The sequence below is a fragment of the Balaenoptera borealis genome, assembly GCF_965194805.1.
Source record: "Balaenoptera borealis genome assembly, chromosome: 2".
In the NCBI taxonomy this organism is placed as follows: domain Eukaryota; kingdom Metazoa; phylum Chordata; class Mammalia; order Artiodactyla; family Balaenopteridae; genus Balaenoptera; species Balaenoptera borealis.
In genome coordinates, this window is record NC_138867.1 from 117,613,647 (window position 1) to 117,633,049 (window position 19,403).

Here is a 19,403-nt window from a genome sequence, read left to right on the forward strand (position 1 = left end):
GCAGAAGTTTATCTTTTATCCTATGTAATAGCTCTTAGTTTGTGCTGAAGATGTAAGGGTGATAAAATGGAAAAATGTCCAGCCATTCTGAAAATACACTAGAAACTGCTTCATTCTGTCAGACTGGTATGTTAAATCAGCCATGCATATTTGCACTGGCTTGAGTTTAAAATAATTTAAATGTGAGCTTAAGGGAAACATTTTTTTGGGAAACTCAGAAGTAGTAAAAAGTGAAATTGTAACCCACAGCTTATCAGTAGTTACTATTAGAAAAACTGTCATCACTATGATGTAATAAGCACGATATAAGAGGACTTTATTTAAAAAATTTTTTTATTTTATATTGGAATATAGTTGATTAACAGTGTTGTATTAGTTTCAGGTGTACAGTAAAGTGATTCAGTTATACATATACATGTATTGGTTATCTAGATAAGAGGACTTTAAATCTGGACGATTAACTTCTTGAAACCTGCAGTTTTGTGTTAAACTTCTGGTCCAGCAGGAGGACTTCAACAAAGACATAGGTTTTTTTACGGCTATTGGATATCATCTAAGGTGAACTGACCTCCTGCTCTGTGCATGTGCTTTACTGGCTTTTGGGAGAACCTCAGTGGCTCTCTGATGGCTGACAGCAATGTACATAGTCCCTTGGAATCTTAAGTCAAATTCATCCCTGTGACAGTACCCAAAAAGAGCAGTGCATTAAATGGAGATGCTATCTCCCATTGTTCTGAGTTTGCGAATAAATATTTCTAATACTGCAAATGATGAGATTACTTAAGTTCCATAATACTAGCTAGGTGGATGTGTTAGTTTTCTCTGGCTGCCATAATAAATTACTACAAACTTGGTAGCTTAGAACAACAGAAATTTTTTTTTGAAGTTCTGGAGGCCCGATATCTGAAATCAAGGCGTCAGCAGGGTTGATTTTTTCTTGGGGCCTCAGATGAAGAATCTGTTCCATGTTCTTTCCTGGCTTCTGTTTGTTGCTGGCAATCCTTGTCATTCCTTGGCTTATAGACGCATCACTTCAATATCTGGCTTTTTTTGTCACATGGTATTTATTCTCCCATGTATCTCTGTGTTGCAAAGTTACCTCTTATAAGGACATTAGTGACTGATTTAGGGTCCACCCAGTATGACCTCATCTTAATTTGGTTATATCTGCAAAGACCCTATATCTAAATAAGGCCACATTCACAGGTTCTGGGTGGACTTGAATTTTGGTGGGACACTATCAACTTGGTAGAGTGGGTTTTTAATGAATTTATTTTAAAGTGGTTTAATTTTCCAATTCAGGACAATTTTTGAGCTTCCTGTTGAGGAAATCAGGATGCTGTTACTTCATAGACCTCAGAAAGTTTTGTTTCCTAGGCCTTCTTGCCTCCTCTAATGAAACTCACAGTCTTAACAGGTGAATTTGGTCAAGTGTTCATTGTCTAGTGACTAAGACATTTATTTTCAAAATAAAGCTTAATTATTGCAAGAAACTTTTTTTTCCACTGTATATGTTCCTTGTTTCAGAAGTTACTCTGATACAAATCTGTAGCAATCATGGTATAATACACTCTCCCCAAGCACCCCCCCATTATGAATGCATATCTAAATTTCTGTTTCTTTGTTTTTTTTGTTTATATCTGAGAAAATCTTTTATGTGGCTCTGAATCATAAATACTTGTTCGTCCCAGTCCAGCTTTGCAATTATTTTTGATCTATTCATGATTTAGTCACCATAATTTTCCTTCTCCTTGCAGGAAGACAAAACAAAACAAAAGTAAAACTAAAGCAAATATATAACTGCCTGTCATGATCATTACTGTATCAGATGTGAAAGGCTGAAGTGCCTTGCCTTTTTTCTGTTGGCTTACTTTTTTCTCTGGTGATTGTTAACAAATGGTGATGCAGCCTCTCTCCTATCATAAGTAGAAAATACGTGGTATGGAAATGGTTAAGCACAGATTCTTTAGTCAACCAAACCTTGTTGGTTATGTTGTTGAAGCTGTTTACTCATCATTTGAAACCCTGAAGTGATGTTAATATATCTGCAGATTCTTTGACACCTCTCTGTTTAGAAAGTGGCGTCTAACTTTGATTCTCTTGAATGTGTGTTGTACTTAGAGACTCTTGGTTCTATAAAGAATAGAATGTGATGAGGAAGTTACACTATTTACTTTCGAAGCAAAGTCATAAAAAGAGTGTTGTATCCTCTTATCTCTTTCTCATGGGTTATTCACTCTGGGGGAAGCTGGCTGCTATGTTACACAAGGACACTCAGGAGGTCTTGTGGAGAGGAACTGATGTCTCCTGTACCAATTTGCCAAGCATGTAAGTAAGGTGCCTTGGAAGCACATCCCCCAGCTACAGTGAAGTTTCAGGTGATGGCAGCCCCAACCAACCCTGAATTCCTGACCCACAGAAAACTTGGGGAGATAATAAATATTTATTTCAAGCAACCAAATTTTGGGGTAATTTATTGGGTAGGGAAAGATAATTAATGCAAAAACCTTTCCCGGGCCCGCTTTCAGTGGTCCTGAGCACTTATGCAAAACTCTGACCTAACTGCTCTGAATTTTACTGGCATATAAAATGTAGAGTAATTATGATTTATCTAGCACTCCATAGCAGATTGACTAATGAAGCAGAGTTAGAATCCTTTGCATTTTAAGTCTGTTGCTTACCCACTGAAACACTTATAAAGGATGTATATTTATTTATTTTTGGCTGCATTGGGTCTTTGTTGCTGGGCATGGGCTTTCTCTAGTTGCAGCGAGCAGGGCTACTCTTCATTGCGGCGAGCAGGGCTACTCTTCATTGTGGCGCTCGGGCTTCTCATTGCAGTGACTTCTCTTGTTGCAGAGTGGGCTTTAGGTGCGTGCACTTCATTAGTTGTGGCACGCGGGCTCAGTAGTTGTAGCTCACGGGCTCTAGAGCGCAGACTCAGTAGTTGTGGCGCACAGGCTTAGTTGATCTGCGGCATGTGGGATCCTCCCGGACCAGGGTTCGAACCCGTGTCCCCTGCACTGGCAGGCGGATTCCTAACCACTGCACCACCAGGGAAGTCCCTAAAGGATGTATAAAAAGATTATTTTGTTCCAAATTAATGTGGGCTACTTTTGCCTAGTACAAGTTGGCATTTTTTTTTTTTTTTTTTGGGTAAAGTTCAAGTAGTAAGTATTTTAGACCTTATTGGCGATAAGGTCTTTCTTGACACTATTGAGTTCTGCAGTTGTGTTGGGAAAGCAGCTATTCAGTACATAAACAAATGGGCATGGCTGTATTCCAAGGAAAACTTGTTTATAAAAACAGGGAGTTGGCCAGATTTGACCCACAGGCTGTAGTTAGCTGACCTCTGATCTAGGGTTAAAGATATGAGCTTACTGTTTTCAAATAAATAATTGATTTAGGTACTTATAATGCTTTTGAGCCAAAAATTGGACCTTCTATATCTTTGAGTTTGTACAAGCCCTGTGCTTTCTGTGCAGTCATAATTAATAACCAGAGACTTGAATGCATGCAGTTTTTCAGCATAACTTAATTTTCTTTTTGTATTTGCCCCTGATTACATGAATAATAAACACAAACATTTGTGAGTACACTAAAACGTTATCATAACACTGTCAGTTGGTAAAACATTCACATACATAAATGCAGGGTCACTTTACCTCAAGACCAGGTGAGTCTCCTGTCGTGGATGGGAGCCAATTATCAATTGCATGGCCTCCAAACCCCTGTGATCTAGGGATTTCATTGTACTGCTAGTCAGCCCAAACTAGTTGTTAACTACCTTATATGGGCTGAGGCATACATGTGCCTCATAGAGATGTGCTTTTTTGGGACCCTGCCCACCCCCCATGTTCCCCTCCCTGATTAGGTCATTCTTACTTTATACTTTTTCTTCCTAGCTCTTAGCATAATGATAATTAAATAATTGGTTGTCTTCCCCTCTCTAGGCTCCAGCAGGGTAGGTTCTGTGCTGGTCTGGTGACTGTTCTCTGGGCAGCTATCATGGTGCCTGTTCTATGATAGACACTTAAATGTTTGAGGAAGGTAATTGACTATGTTCTCCAAGAATTATGTGAGCAATGGCTCTTTCCAAAAATTAAGGTGAGTTTCCTCCCCACTGCCAAATGTAAATGCAGGGATACTGGTGGAGAATCTTACCTTAAAAAAAAAGAAATTGAGATAATAATTCACTTAACATAAAATTCACCCTTTTAAAATGTATATGATTCAGTGGTTTTTAGTATATTCACAGAATTGTGCAGCTGTCACCATTATTTAATTCCAGAACATTTTCATTGCCCCCAAAAGAAATCTCATACCCATTAGCATTCATTCCTTATACATATATTGATTTTTAAAAAAAATTTATTTAATTTATTTATTTTTGGTCACGTTGCATCTTCGTTGCTGCACACGGCTTTCTCTAGTTGTGGTGAGCGGGGGCTACTCTTCGTTGCGGTGTGTGTGCTTCTCATTTCAGTGGCTTCTGTTGTTGCGGAGCATGGGCTCTAGGCGCGCGGGTTCCAGTAGTTGTGGTACGTGGGCTCAGTAGTTGTGGCTCGCGGGCTTAGTTGCTCTGCGGCATGTGGGATCTTCCCGGACCAGGGCTCGAACCCACGTCCCCTGCATTGGCAGGTGGATTCTTAACCACTCCGCCACCAGGGAAGCCCATATATTGATTAACGATACCTGGAAAAGAGTATTCATGAGTCCTTGAATAGGGCTCTGATGAGCAAAAGAGGGCCCTTAACTGATTAGGAGACATCCAAGGGACAGAGATGGGAAAGCCTAAATGAAACTTGTTTGAAAAGGGGGAGACATTAAAAAAGGAGGACCAGTGATGGTAAATTGGAAGTTGACTGATGAGGAATAGTTTCTACTAGAACAGGGTGTTTTAATCCATTAGTTACAATTCACAGTTAGATCTCAAAGGCCAAGAACAGAGACTTGCTGCTGCATCAGTGACTTCTTCCCTACAGCTCTTGGGCATTTCTGGGTGGAGGAGGGAGGAGAAGGCCCCAGAATCTGAGGTGCACCTTTATGTATTCCCGCACGGCTTCTAATGATACTCTGTTCGGTAAAGGGGCCAATGATTGGTGTACTGCGCAACAGTGGATTTCCTGGGAAGAAGCTTGTTGTGTTTAGAGAGACCAGAGTGGGGAAGGGGCTGGGTGACCATGTGTGGTCTCTGATGCAGAGAGACTGTCTTCAGGAATTCCCTGGCAGTCCAGTGGTTAGGACTCAGTGCTTCCACTGCAGCGGTCCCCAACCTTTTTGGCACCAGGGGCCCATTTTGTGGAGGACAGTTTTTCCACGGATGGGGGCGGGGATGGTTCAGGTGGTAATGAGAGCGATGGGGAGCAGGCAGATGAAGCTTCGCTCCCTTGCCCGCACCTCCTTTGCACCTCCTGCTGTGCGGCCCGGTTCCTAACAGTCCGCCGCACCTGTCCGTGGCCTGGGGTTTGGGGACCCCTGCTGTAGGGGGCCTAGTTTCAATCCCTGGTCAGGGAACTAAGATCCTGCATGCAGAGCGGCGCGGCCAAAAAAAAAAAAAGGCAGACAGACAGGAGGCTGTTTTTCCTGTTTCATCTTGGAGCTTATAATCAGGACATATGGAAATGTAAATTAATAATAGCATGAGTGTCATGCAAAGAATGGAGTGGACTAGGAGGTAAGCATGGGATTAGAAAAGCTTCCTATAGGTGCAGTAGTGGATCTTGAAAGGTGAAAGAAGGGAGGGGAAAAAGTCATTCAGGTAAGAAAACCAGCAGACAGAGCAAGATGTGGGTGAGGAACAGTGAGGGTTCTGACTGGAGAGGAGTGCTGGGAGGAGAGGTTGGATAAGAAAGCTTGGAAGCTAGATTTTAGAGGGTGGCTTGGAATGCCAGGTGAAGAAGGGAGCACTGTCTGGGAAATGATACAGGATTAGAGGGTTCTGTGGCTGGAACAGGTCTCCCAGGTTCAGGTTCCCATATATTTAAATATATGTAGTGACTCAGGACTTGCTACCTCTGGAAGCAGCTTTTTCCAGCCTTGTGTTTATTTTTAAAGCTTTTTTCTTCTTAAATTAAACTGAAATATGTCTCCTTAACTTTGTTCCTGTTTTAAGAATTTCTGCCATCTGGGCAACACAGAATAGGAAAAAAAGTGGTGTTTGGGGGAGATTAGTTTCTCAGGTGTGTGCAGGAAGCTTTAAAGTGGTTGGGGGAGAGCCTGGAGACCAGACCAACAGTCAGGAAACCATCAAGGTGGTGGGCGGTGAGATGGTGCTATTAAGGACAGGACTGCTGCAACAGACCATGGAAAGGGAGAGTTGGCCAGTTGTCAAGCAGGTTTACTGCCAGCTTGGCCTCTGGTAAATGGCTAATTTTCTTTATAGATAAAACTAAGGGACCTGGTATGTGAAAAATTACAATATTTTCCTCAGACTTGAATCACTTAGGGTATATATTGAGGCAGTGTGTGCTACTAAAAACTCCAGGTGAATTACCTAAAATGAGCATACGCTCCTCAGTTTAGAGCCATTCTAAGATTCTGGTGTGCAGTTTTCCATCAGGTTGAAAAAAATTCCATTACATTATTTGCTTCAGTGTTTATTTACACTACTAAAAAGTCAACTAACAGATTATTTTTTTTTAACTTTTTATTTTGATTCACAGGAATTTGCAAAGATAGTACAGAGCAGTGCAGTATACCTTTACCCAGTTTCCCCCAATGGTTACATTTTATGGAACTATAGTATAGTATCAACTCCAGGAAACTGACATTGGCACAGTAATTCTCTGGTTTTATCACCTGTGAAGATTTGTGTAACCATCTCTGCAGTCAAGATACAGAACTATTCCATCACCACAAAGCTCTCCCTCATGCTACCCCTTATAGTCATACCCATGTTGCTTATATTCCCCACCATCCCTAGCCCTTGGCAACTAATCTGTCTCCATCTCTAATTCTGTCATTCCCAGAATATTGTATAAGTGGAATCATACAGTATAATATACTGTATATGAATATATGACCTTTTGAAATTGGCTTTTTTTTTTTTTTCCACTCAACATGTTGCCCTTGAGAGCCATCCAAGTAGGTGTGTCTGTCAGTAGTTTGTCTGTGAGTACTCCATGGTGTGGATGTAGCTTGTCTTTTCATCCTCTTAACAGATCTTTTGCATAGTTTTTAATTTTGATGAAGTCCAATTTATTGATATCCCCCCCATTTATGGATTGTGCTTTTTTTTTTTTTTTTCTTCAGCTAAGACAGCAAAAGAGATGATTTATTGTTACATGTTACATTCAGCCACAACTCTGAGAATAGAACTAGTCCAGTATGTCAAAGGTCCAGGGCAAAGGACCAAAAGGGACCGTTTTGATACGAGTAAGGTGGGTCTCTCAAAGGCGGTCGAGGCGATCAGAATGGCCATCGATGTTCCAGATCCACTGAGACAAGTTCTAGACAGTAGGCAAGCAGTCCAACAATTTGTACCAGCGTCCCTGTCCTCTGCCTTCCCTTGTTTCTGCTCCTGTGGCTTCCATGGGTGTACAAGTTTACTTGGACCTCTGCCTCATCTTTCTTCTTTTGCGCTTCAGCCTGCGCATTCGCTTCTTCCTCCACTTCGCTCTCATGGCGCGGAGGTTTCTCCGAAGATGGCGCTAAGGCCGAGTGGATTGTGCTTTTTTTTAAAAAAAAATTTATTTTTGGCTGCGTTGGGTCTTTGTTGCTGCACGTGGGCTTTCTCTAGTTGTGGCGGGCGGGGGCTACTCTTTGTTGCAGTGCTTGGGCTTCATGTTGCGGTGGCTTCTCTTGTTGTGGAGCACAGGCTCTAGGCGTGTGGGCTTCAGTAGTTGTGGCACGTGGGCTCAGTAGTTGTGGCGCACAGGCTTAGTTGCTCCACGGCATGTGGGATCTTCCTGGGCCAGGGCTCGAACCCATGTCCCCTGCATTGGCAGGCGGATTCTTTACCACTGCGCCACCAGGGAAGCCCTTGGATCGTGCTTTTGGTGTCACGTCTAAGAATTCTTTAACAAACTTTATGTTAGCTCATGAAGTTTTATGTTTTACGTTTAGCTCTCAGACTCATTTTGGGTTAGTTTTGTATAAAATGTGAGGTTTAGGTTGAGTTCTTTTTTCCCTTGTGAACATCCAGTTGTTCCTGTATCGTTTGTTGAAAAGACTGTCTTTCCTTCATTGAATTGCTTTTGCACCCTGTTAAAAATCAGTCACCTGTACTTGTGTGGGATTATTTCTGGGTTCTCTGTTCTGTTGTATTATCTATGTGTCTGTCCCTCTGCCAATGTTCACACAGTCTTTATTGCTGTAGCTATAAGTCTTAGAATTGGGTAGAGTGATTCCTCCCCCTTTATTCTCTTTCTAAATTGTTTTAGCTATTCTAGTTTTTATTGCTTTTCCATATAAATTTTAGATAATTTTGTCTATGTCTACAAAAAAGCTGCGATTTTGGTAGGAATTACATTAAACTTGTAATCAATATGGGGAGAGTTGATATTTTTACTATATTGAGTCTTCTATGAACAAAATATGTTTCCATCAATTTAGATCTTTTTTTATTTCTTTCATTAGTGCTTAGCACCATGTATATATATAATATATATATCCTCTATATGTTTTATTAGTTTACATTATTTTATTTTTTGAATTATTATAAATAGTATTTTATATTTATTTAGTTTTGTGTTTCTTTTCAAGTCCTTGGCTACACGCATATGCATTTTACCCTAGTTTTATTCCTAGCTTTGATATCATTTTACTATTTTCTTTAAAAAAATTTAACACTAATTACAGGCATTTTTTTATGATTTAGTATAACCTTGGAATTTATTATCTTTAAAAGTACGTACTTTCTGGGACTTCCTGGTGGCGCAATGGTTAAGAATCTGCCTGCCAATGAAGGGAACATGGGTTTGATCCCTGGCCCGGGAAGATCCCCCATGCTGTGGAGCAGCTAAGCCCGTGAGCCACTACTACTGAGCCCGCGTGCCATAACTACTGAAGCCCGCGCACCTAGAGCCCATGCTCCGCAACAAGAGAAGCCACCGCAATGAGAAGCCTGTGCACTGCAACAAAGAGTAGCCCCTGCTCACCACAACTAGAGAAAGCCCGGGCGCAGCGACAAAGACCCAATGCAGCCAAAAATAAATAAATAAATTTATTTAAGAAAAACTAAACTATGTACTTTCTATTGCATCATTTCCCTATTATTAGACTTAGAGGTTATTTTTATGTTTTTGATATAAATAATGCTGTAGTGAGTGAATACCATGTATATATAATGTTTTCCCTTTTAAAAAAATTATATCTTTAAGATGTATTTCCTGGAGTAGGAATATAGGGGCACAGATCTTTTTTTAAAAAATTAGAGTATAATTTATATTATATACAGCAAAGTACACAAATTGGTGTACAGATTGAAGAAGTTTTACATATATGTATACTCATGTAACTACCATTCAGAAAGTTTCCTCAGGGACATAGATTTTAGGACTTTAAAAATGTAGTCCTAAATAGTTCTCCAGTAGGGTTATATCTATCTATCTATCTATCTATCTGTCTGTCTATCTAGTTTGCTTAGTGTTCATATAACCTCACCTATTACAAGTTACAAAAATTCAACTCAAACTTGTTTAAGCAAAAAGGGAGTAATGGGTCTTAGTAATTGGGAATTCCAGGAGTAGATCCTGAGTTCAGGCATGGCCAGTCTGACTTGACTGAATGGATGTGAAGCTTCTTTCATCACTTGCCTCCATGTATTTGTTTACCTCTGTTTTCATATATACATATTGGACAAGGTGCCCACCTCTAGTTTGAGGTGGTCATCCTAGTTTTGTCATCCCAGCAGATAAAACTTTTCTTTCTTAGTGTTTATATCTTAGTCATGGAGGGGACTGATTAGCTTTGCTTTGGTCATGCTCGGCTCTAAACCAGTTTCTATCTCCAGAGGAGATTGATTAGCCAGTGTGGATCACATATTCACCCCAGGACACAAAGAATGGTGGAGAATTCTCCTAGGGAACAAGGGATATAATAATATGATGTTTAATGGAAGGAAATTATCCTTCTTGACAAGAAATGGGATAGTCCATTAAAATTTTTTACTATCTTTAGGGGTGTAAAATGCTACTTTCTTTTTTAAAAATTTGCATTATTTGGAGTAATTGATGTTGACCATTTTTTCGTGTTTGTTTATGACTGTATCTGAAACATGTTGGTGCTTGTGAGAGCCCCTAGGGCAGTGATAAGTATCTATAAACATTAGTGCTCCTTTGTTGATTTGTTGAATCCCTGTTATTTTTCTTATTGATTGGAATTATGCCAGGTATTCAAAAATTGTGACTTGGCTTATTGAACCAGAGGTGCTAATCTTTTAGGTTTCTCATCACTAATCTGTTGGTATGCAGAGGTAGTATTAACTTGGAGTTGGAGAATCAAGACATGATTGTGTGTGTCTGTAATGATTTTAATGGTGGGACCTGATTTATGGTAGTCCTGGAAAAGGTGGTTGAGTTCAGTTGAAAAGAGCAAAGATTGCAGCTAAATCCAGTGACTTTTACTGCCTCCCAGACCGTGTGGTTTGATTTTTGTTCCATGACTGCCATACTACTAACCACACCCAGTCATCTCTCATGTATGTGCTGTTATTCACATGGTGGACAACATGAAAACATCTGGATAATTCACTGTGGCCTCCTTTCCAATATTGGAAAAACAGTTAATAGTAATACCTACATACCCCATCTCCCCAAATGGATAGAAGGTAAAAATAGAGTAAATCCTTTTACTAAGTATCCTTGACAAGTAAATAGAAAGCAGCATTTTAATGTTTGGCTTATAGTTTCCCACCTTTCATGTCTGTTTATGTCAGGCAGTATTTGTCTTAAGATTTCTTTGGAGGCTTTTCTTTTCAAGTTCTGGCTTTGGGATCATTACAGTATTCCATTTCAGGTAAACTTTGATTATAATGCAAGCCCATTGTTCTTGAGTAGAAGTAGGACTTCAGCTTATTGAGAGCAATCAATGTTGTTCAGTACTAAGTTTCAGTTGTTATAAGAACCATCTTTTCTGTAGAAAGTGTCTTGTAACTTTTAGAGCAAGAAAGCAGTATATATTGGTGTTCTAAAACAATAGAGTTAAAACTATTGAGTTTGCTGAGATCTGTCTGATCTTAGCAGTTACAGTTCGTTGGTGAGCATACTCATTAATGGACTTGTTGCACAAATATCTTCTCAGCTTTTTTTAAATCTTGAAAGTACAGAATTACATAGTCAGATAAAACTGATGGTCTTTTAAGGACATTGTTATAAAGAAGGAATAGGCAGTGAGGGTTTTAAATTGATATTAAGAGACAGTCTTTTATTTATCTCAGTAATTGTGCAGTGAAATTGAGGACGTAGAGGCCTTCTTCCTTGTTATAGTTTGAATGATTTGTATACAGGGAGAAAATAGTATATACATATGGAGATATGGAGAGGTGTGTGTGCATGCATATATATGTGTGTGTGTGTGTACATGTTTTTGTGGTGTGTATATATGTGTGTGTGTGTGTGTGTGTGTATATATATATATATATATATATTTTTTTTTTTCCATTGTAAATCTTGGCAAGGCAGTTTTAAGGAAAATAATGATGTATTTTCTCCCTGACAAAAGAATATTGAGCACAAGCTATCAGGCTCTTGAGGCATAATTTTCTCCGTGGCAACTGACTAGAGTCAGATTGAAGGAGGTGAAAATTGGTCTCCTGTCCAGTGCAGATGTTGACAGCTTCAGACTGGTATACCCACATCTAATATAGTCAGCCTGCAAGATAGATGTTAGAAGACAGATGTGATCAGGACAAAGCAGCTGTCAGTGAGTGTTTCGAGTAGGATTTGAGAGGTAGACAGGAGACAGCGAAATCTGGGTTTGCTAAGTTCATGATGTGAAGACTTGAAACATAGCTTTGAGGAGCTTTGTGTGGGTGTGTGAGACTGCATTTTAATTTGTCTGGTCTTGTTAGTGTGGTTTTATTCATGTTGGAATCATGAGCTTGATCTTATATATGGGTTCTTTAATTTTTCACAGGAAAAAAAATGACAAGTATTCCTACCCTGGAATATTGAGTATGGGTTTCAAAAAGTGTTAATTATGCTATGGAAGAGCAATAGCAGAGAAACATTTAACGTTTTGAAAACGATTAAGTTTAAGTTAATTAGGTTTTCAGATTAGTGTAATCACTTTCTTCATTAAATCTAACAAGAAATCATCTGATTTTTCTCATACTCTTGCTTTAAGTTCTGGCTTCTCATTTGTTATCCTGCCTTTTCCCCTTGCTATTTTGGTAGATTTTTCATCCTGTTTTCGCTGCTTATTTTTGTGGATGTCTCTTTTCGTGTGATCCCGTGATGGCTGTATCTGTTGTTAGAAGTGCTCCCACTCCAATTCCTACCCTTCATATGTTCCTGAGGACTGTGATTAATTTAAAACTTGCTCATTATTGACTCCTCTTCCTCCACTCTCACTATTTAATCCGTTTTCTGTTGTTCTTCATTTAACTTGAGCAGGAAAAGCAAAATATAAATTCCAAAAAGTCATTAACTGGCTGTCATCTGGGTGTTTTGTGTCTTAAAGTTGTCTGTCTGACTTAAACTGTAAGTCTCTAGGCTGGAGGCTACATTTTCTTTGACTTGGGATGTGTCAGGGGTGCTGTCTGCTTCTGGATCACTACCCTTGTGTGAGCATATGCTACTTTGCAAATACTTGGGTTCTGGTGTAGCCAGCTTGGAAGTGAGGAAAGGAGAATGAAGTTATTAAATTCTAATGTTTCCTGTCATTTTGAAATTGCTTCCTTTTTTTTTTTTTAAGTCTATCTTGTTAAACTCACAAAAATAATATCACTGACCAGGATAATAATACTTTTAAGATACAATGGGTAATATTCCTGCCTTAATATATTTGTACAGTGTAGCTAAGGAAGTTATCTTAGGTATTGAATTTTTGACTTTGGCATGACTTCAACCATGATGTAGAAATGTGGTTGCTACTAGTTAATTTCTTAAGAAAGTGATTCCAAGTTGAAATGCATGTTATGCATTTATTTGAATGTGTAATCAGGAAGTAAGTGCCTCTCTTTGGAGTGTTTTTGAATAGCAGCAGGGCACACTTGAATTAGTAAGGAAGATGAGAACATGAATATGTGTGGTACTCTATTTTAATTTTTTAAAAAGATCCATTCTGTCTACTAGAAAAAGTAGAAATTTCAAAACTCCTTTTCTTACCCAGAGTGGATGGGGAAGGGTGTAGATTGAGAGTTTTTCTAGGTGCTCCCTGAACTGATTCAGATGGGCTGACAGTATTTAAATAACCTGTTAAATGTTTTTTTTTTTTGGGGTTGATTTTCAAAAAATAAACAGTTTTGTGGATTAAAAATTGCACCCCAGGAAAGTTCTCTTAAAGCATCTGTCAGGAATTCTTTGAATCATTGTCAGTTTTTCTATAGTTATTGAGGTGTCATCTAGGGGTCTGTGGTTTTTGCCAAATATCACCCATTGATGAATGGAAAGGTGAAGGTGGAGAGCATTAAGTGTTTTGTTCATGTTCATCTGTATGTCACAGGGTGGGTGAGTTATACCAGATATATTCCACCATTTGGTTCCTTCCCATAAGGCCTATGTTATAAAATCTGTTATTCTTTGCAACTATATTGCCAGTTTGTCTTCATCGACAAGTGTGGAAGATGTCTTATTTTGTTACTAGATCATGGAAAATGAATTAAAAAATTTTGGGTGTTGGAGGGAAGGGATTGGGACAGGTTGGGAAATGCATGTTAATCCTTGATTATCTTGAATTTGGCAAATAATTTTGTGAAGACTTGGTCCTGTCAATTTATTATTTTGTAAAAAGAAAGTTGGTGGAATGAGAACAAAGAAGTAAGAACAGGTATATCACTTTTTGGTGAGATCTTTTAATCAGATAAGTTTAAGAGAATTTGGTATAAAGTAGGTTTATCAGTGGAGCTAAAGCAATAAAAAAGTAACTTTCAAGAATTAGGAATCCTGTATTCAAATTCAGGGCTGGATTTTTTTTTTTGGCTTTCTACTGTGTGGAAAGATGCCCAGCTGTTAAGTACAGGGAGGTTTATAACTTACCTGTGATGTTGGTTGCTTGCTCTTTTTTTTTTTTTCCTCTTCTTCGTCTGGCTACTCTAGGTAGAACTGAAAACATTCCTTTAACAAAAGTTAATTTTCTGCAGTGAACATGTTTTTGATAGTAAGAGCAAAAGAGAACTAAAAATCAGCTATAATTTTGTTACCCAGAGATGAAATCAATGGTTAACATTTTGGTCTTGACCCCTCCAGTTGGTTTTTTATGAATATACTCACATGGGTAGAATTATGTTTTGCTCATTTATTGTTTTCACTTAATAGGTCCTGAACATCTTTCAGTATCATTAAGTACTTTCCTACAACATAATTTTTAATGGCTGAATAATATCCTCTATAGAGTAATATAATTTAAGAAGGTTATTTTGAACCAGAAAACTGACTTCTCTTTAATATATTTATGACCAGAGTTTTATTCACTTTTCAAAAACTTAAAAGGAGTGTGGTAAATAGGACAGTTTTTATTTTAAAGACTGAAGCCTGCCATTGTTAACAAGGATAGTATGAGATATCTGAGAGAATGAAAAATTTTAGACAGTTAAAATCATTTTGAGATAAACAGATCAAAGTGACTTGACCAAGGTCATCCAGGAAATTAGTGGGAGAGGGGGAATCAGAATTACACATATGGCCATGAAATTGATCATGAAATGAATAAATAATTGGAACATGTTTAAGATGATGAATGGCTTTTAACTCTTCTCCTGGAAGCTTCTGTCATTTTAACACAGGGCTGTGTTTGCTGGTCCTCATAAGCATATTCAGGTGGATGTCTTAAAATATCTTTTCTTTTGGATCTGGCAGTTGATAACAAACAATATGGTCTTATAAAATGTTCTATTTAAGAAATGTCTAGTTAAGGTCTGTATAATAGTTGAGCTTCTGCTGCAGCAACTAAACAAAAAAATAATGACAATAAGATTGGGTCTGCAGATGGGCCCCTTATTTTACCAGTTGGCTTTCCCATGTTTTGGATAAGCTTCTCAAGATAGCTGATTTTACAAAGCTTTTATTTCATAATGTATGCTAATTTCCCTTTTTCCTTTTTGCAGTGACACTAGTAGCCATGGGATTTTTTATACCTTTGAAAAAAGAAAATTTGCATATAGACTTTTTTGGAGTGCTTTAAGTTATTCGTTTCTAGGAAAACCTCAGTTTTATGTATCACAGACATGAATTAAGGATATTTTACATTTTAAAATTATTTGAAGACTTTTTTCTTTAAAAAGATATTCATTATAGAAAGTTAAAAAAGAAAACCCACACAAAGAGCAGAAAATAATCACCCATCAGGCTATACAACCTTATGCTATACCACCTCTGTTAATGTTTTCGTGTATGTTGGTGTAGTCTCCCCCATGACATAAATACTTTGTGATTTCCATTCTCATTGTGCAGTACAGATTAGTGTCTATCTGCTATTTAAGGTGGAAATTTAAAAAAAGGTTTTATTTCATTAATAAAGACACCTGGAGCTGGTAGATTATATAACTTACAGAAGATAAACCATGTTCCTCTGCTGGGCTGGCAGAGTTCTTGTCTTTTTCTGGACCTAGAGATAGAAAAAGTTCTGGCCAAGGAGCATATTAGAAGTATCCTTAGTATTGTTTTTAGGGAAAATATAACTTTGCTCTATATTTTGAGTCTCCTTGGAGGACTTTTGAAGGCTTATAGAGATGTTTCCATAGCTGAATTTCTGAGGACTTGGTGCCCTCTGCTATGGCATTGTGATTAGGAGCCATTTTTATAGTATGGCATGGGCTTTTTGGGATGGGAAGTTGTAAAATAGGATATATGAGGGAGATGACCAGTTTTTAAAAACTTGAAGGAACCTCAGATTGGCTTAATTTCTCTCTCTCTCTCTCTTAATTTTAAAAACCAACTGGAAAAACTAAAGCCCAGCAAGGGGAACTAAGTCAAGCTTTGTTTGTAGCTATTATCACAAAAGGACTGGTTTTTACCACTTTCTGCACTATGGAGATGGGAGTGAAGGAGGTGCCTCCTTTACTACTTCATCACTACAAATTAAAAGCCAATTTTTCCTTCATCCTTTGAGAAACTTGCTAGCATGACCTTATTTCTGAAAATATAAGAAATGATTGGTGTGTGAGCAATGACAATGTTCTGAATAGGTTTAAGAATTGGAGAAAGTAGATGAGAAAGTGGAAGGGGCACAGAAGTATTTTTGAGCTTCGTATTTATTACCTTATTTAATTTTCAAAACAGCCCAGTGGGGTGGGAGATGGTATTCTCATTTTACAGAAGAGAAAACAGACTTAGAGCTGAAGCATCCCAAAGTCATGCAGCCACCAAATAGCAAAATTGGGATTCAGACCCAGTCCTAATACCTTGTTTGATCTACTCCAGACATTGTTCTGGGAGAAGAGTATATATTCATTAGTATTACTTAGCAACGTCCTTTGTTTTAAAGGAGTGGCATAATAGAATATCTCATGTTTCCTAGGCTCAAGTTAAAAAAGAAAAAACAATCCTCTCTCTTTTTTTACTTTGTGTGTGTGTGTATGTGTGTGTCTCTCATACACCCACACCCACACACACTTTTCAAACCTGTCCTTTACCCATAACTTTATAAAAAGTTGGATTGCTTTGAAGGGAATTTACTCAAGGTATTTGATGCTTCAGAAAGGCCTTTATCTTGTCCTGTTCTAATGTAGAACGGTGTTTTTTTGGTTTACTTTACTTACAGTTGCCGTTTGTCCTTGTTTTGAACTCCAGAGGAGCTTAACTTTTATCCCCAGCTTAGTTAGGGGAAAATGCCAGGGGATGGGCATGTTGACAGATCTGATTTCATGGGTGATGGAACAGTAGTAGTGGGTTCTCTTAGGTTCCATCTCCATTATATCTTGGTTAATATATGTCACGTAGTAGACTCTAGACAATTGGGACAAGGCCAGAAGACCCAGTTATATTCTCAACCTTTACTGCTGATCATGTGACCTTGGACAGACTGCCTGTCTGCCTCAGTTTTCCTAGTTTGCCTTTTTTGTGTACAGAAAGAGTACTTTTGATAACTCTTACAAGTATGCACTGTAAACGAATTGACAGTTACATTTATCGTTTTTTTTTTTTTTTTTAATAATGACATTTTTTTTTAAAAGTATTTATTTATTTATTTATGGCTGTGTTGGGTCTTCGTTTCTGTGCGAGGGCTTTCTCTAGTTGTGGCAAGCGGGAGCCACTCTTCATCGCGGTGCGCGGGCCTCTCACTATCGCGGCCTCTCTTGTTGCGGAGCACAGGCTCCAGCCGCGCAGGCTCAGTAATTGTGGCTCACGGGCCCAGCTGCTCCGCGGCACGTGGGATCTTCCCAGACCAGGGCTTGAACCCGTGTCCCCTGCATTGGCAGGCAGATTCTCAACGACTGCGCCACCAGGGAAGCCCCATTTATCGTTTTTAAAGGTTGATTGATTACCTTATTAAACATCTCAAGTCAATTTTATAATATCATGTTCCTTTTATAGAGATTACCGTTTAGCAGAAATTTGAGGTCCACCCCCTTTTTTTCTAAAGTTAATGGATTGGGGCTTCCCTGGTGGTGCAGTGGTTAAGAATCTGCCTGCCAGTGCAGGAGACACGGGTTTGAGCCCTGGTCCGGGAAGATCGCACATGCCGTGGAGCAGCTAAGCCCGTGCGCCACAACTACTGAGCCTGCACTCTAGAGCCCGCAAGCCACAACTACTGAGCCCGTGTGCCACAACTACTGAAGCCCGCGCGCCTAGAGCCTGTGCTCCCAACAAGAGAAGCAACCACAATGAGAAGCCTGCGCACCACAACGAAGAGTAGCCCCCGCTCACTGCAGCCAGAGAAAAGCCCGTGTGCAGCAACGAAGACCCAACGCAGCCAAAAATAAAATAAATAAAATAAAATAAATAAATTTATTTTAAAAAAAGCTAATGGCTTATTTACTGTTCATAGTTGAGTGCAAAAAAATTGTGTTTTACTCCATCACACAGTATGTTTTCTGATGTATTTTTCATTACTAATACTTTATGTTAGCCATGAAGTTAAGGGTTTGCCATTATGGTTGTGAGCTAAAAGAGATGAGGGTGGATGTAAATATATTTAATTTACTGTGCTTCTTCCTTCCAGTTCCACTTATCGTTTGACCTGATACTAATTTGGAATGATATCATGCTAGCTGTAGAGGCATGAAACTGTTTAAGAGGAACTTGGGAGGGAGTGAGAATTTGGAAGGAGGGGGTTATGGTATAAAGAGAGATAAGAGTTGGGGATAAATTGGGGGATTATTACAGTGAGGTTAAGTAATTAAATTTAAAATTATAAGACTTTATGCTTGTCCATTTGAATGTAAGCTAATTATTGAAGAGTTTTGATTCATTTAGATGGGCTATAGCTTTAAGAATGTACTGTAAGTTCATCCTGTTTGGCTTACTCTGGGCCTTTAGTTCTTCCCACAGTTCTTTCATTTACCTCAGGTTAATTCACTTTTCCACTTCCTGTACCAGCTGCTTCAGAGTTTCTTCCACCCTCAAACCTTCATTTCCATTACCATCCTGTTCAGTTTTTAGGAGAGCTTCATTTACTGCCTCTGAGAAAATAGATTCTCTAGCTATGCTAAACTTCATACTGCCTGGAAGCCTCTTGCTACCTCTGCTTTCACTTCTCATCTGAGGGTACAAGAACTCCATGGCTCTCACTTCCTCCTGTGGTCCTGATTATGTGTGTTCCTGTCTGTGATCTAGAATCTTCATTTTAGTTATGTGTCTTTGGTGTCTTTTTGCCTCCTTCACCCCCTCAATCTGTCTGTAACTAATTCCCATAGTGATAAAAGATAGTATGGGAGTGCAGGCACTATTCTAACCCCTCTCCTAAACAATGGGTTTCATATCCACAGTAAGCCTGGGAGGTACATAGAGGCAGTCCTCACTTTGCACTGTTCCGGTATGCACAAGTTTGTTACCACAGTTTCATAATACCAGTTCCCCAACAACATGGTTCAAATTTTAGTATATTAACTGAGTGATTGTATACAGTACAGACTTTGCTGCTAGCTCTGAAGTGTACAAATCATTACATAAATAGCAGGTCTGCATCACGATCACTGACCAATCATGTCTCTTCTTTCAAGGTCTGTTAGTGATTGATTGGTCACTGCAACTATTCAGTTCATGCAAAGTGTGTAGTTGTGTTGCCTCCTTGTCTCTCAGTGATAAACCCACGTGAGCCATTTTATAAGAAGAGATCATTGAAAGAGGGAATTTGCTAAC

General features: G+C 38.8%; 1 protein-coding gene across 1 annotated transcript in view; it reads left to right on the forward strand.

Moving 5' to 3' along the window:
• CTNNA1 (catenin alpha 1) overlaps positions 1-19,403 on the forward strand; it is a 187,870-nt gene that overhangs the window by 30,232 nt on the left and 138,235 nt on the right. The window lies entirely within an intron of this gene.